We start from the raw sequence: 1,629 nt of genomic DNA, 5'->3' as shown, positions 1-1,629 counted from the left end.
AAATACCTCCCTATTTGACAATTTCTCTATATATGTTTATTAATCATGTCATTGTACAGGATAAGATGCTACGTGTAGTTGAAGCCCTCTTGAGTGGTGAGGACATTATAGGAAGAAGAGAGAGTGAGGGGAGGCGGTATGTCAGTTAGGTGGCATTGGCCTTTTGGCCCATACCCAAAGTTACACCGAAATATAACGAGGGGAACCAGGGCCTACACTGCTCGTGTGTATTTAAAAAAAAAAGGGGGGGGGTGGCCTTCAAATATCTCCATACATGAAAATTTAATATTTTGATTTCTCGAATGGTGGTGAATTATCAATAGCAGTTATGTAAAGAAGGTTTATGTAGCCTTGATAAAAAGTAAGTGCCTTAAATCCTTATTTGTAAGAACGGTCTTGTGGCGCAACGGATAACGCGTCTGACTATGGATCAGAAGATTCCAGGTTCGAATCCTGGCAAGGTCGAGAACATTTTTTTTACCATCAGCTCTGTTAAAGCAATAAGGAGATTTGATATTATTTTATTTTTTGAGATGGGGAGATCATCTCGCTGTTCCTCATGGCGGTTGTGACGGTTTGACTGTTGACGGTTTCGTATTTCACTTCCTTATTTACTTGTTTATTTCCTTCTAGTTATTAACTTGGTGTTTTTAATTTTGCTTATCGTTCTTTCATCAAAATATGAAGTTCGTAGATTCAGCGACAGATTCTGGATATCTTTCATATTCATAAACATTATTCAATATTTACCTGCTCTATTTGATTAAAAAATCCTTTTGACTCTATTAAATTCATTTAGTGTTTGGGCCCCTCATTTTTCTATGTATGACATTGCTCATGTTAAGAAACGACAGTTTTTCATAATTACTTCCTCCACTTGATACAAGAGCAAAAATATAACGCCTTAATCAATTTTCTTGACAACTTTTTTTTTGGGAAAAAATGACTGCTTAGAAATAATGATAAAACTCAATATTTCCTTTTTAAAAAAGGTCGTGTGACATGCTGAGTACGTTTTTCTATTTTTATTAAAAAAGAAAATATTACTGAGCTCGTTTATTTTCCCAAGTACCTGGACTGTCACATGGCTTAGGCCGGCGTTTTATCAACATGAATTAGGCTTTTAACGGACCATGTCATTAGTTATTTGTTTTATTCAAATATTAGTTGAAATATCCCAACCCTCGTAAAGTCTTTTAAAAGGGCTAAAGAATTGTGGCTAGGAGTAGACTTCGCTTCATCATTTTTGGGGAAACTGAGGAATTATTTAAAAAAAAAATATAGTAGAACTTTTCCTTTACACTCTTAGTAACAGACAGCAACTGCCCAGTTCCAGACCTCAGTCGCGTCACGCTTTCAATAAAAGGGAAAAGGGATGTCAGTCAATAAGCAATGGCCGGGAATAGAATAGGGAGTTCTGGCCAAGGCCGGAATCTGTAATCGTGTCATTTTCTGAAGGCATTATTTTTGTCCTTTAATGGTTAATTGCAATATTATCTTGTGGAACAAATTGATCTCTCGTTGCATATTGTGATAGGTTAAAATACTTTGTATATCCATACGCACATGATCCTTTTTATCGAGATTCTCTAGAAGTTCATTAATATTTGCTTTGGAAATTGGTATTCT

At 35.6% G+C, this 1,629-nt stretch overlaps 1 non-coding gene across 1 annotated transcript; it reads left to right on the top strand.

Moving 5' to 3' along the window:
- The first annotated feature begins 392 nt into the window (after window positions 1-392).
- Window positions 393-465, top strand: TRNAH-AUG (transfer RNA histidin (anticodon AUG)). The gene has a single exon. It is a non-coding gene; the product is annotated as a tRNA-His (tRNA).
- Window positions 466-1,629: the final 1,164 nt, after the last annotated feature.

This window comes from Palaemon carinicauda, unplaced genomic scaffold, assembly GCF_036898095.1.
Source record: "Palaemon carinicauda isolate YSFRI2023 unplaced genomic scaffold, ASM3689809v2 scaffold256, whole genome shotgun sequence".
Taxonomy (NCBI): Eukaryota; Metazoa; Arthropoda; class Malacostraca; order Decapoda; family Palaemonidae; genus Palaemon; species Palaemon carinicauda.
Note: the sequence above shows the minus strand (reverse complement) of the source record. Positions and strands in the feature narration are given on the sequence as shown.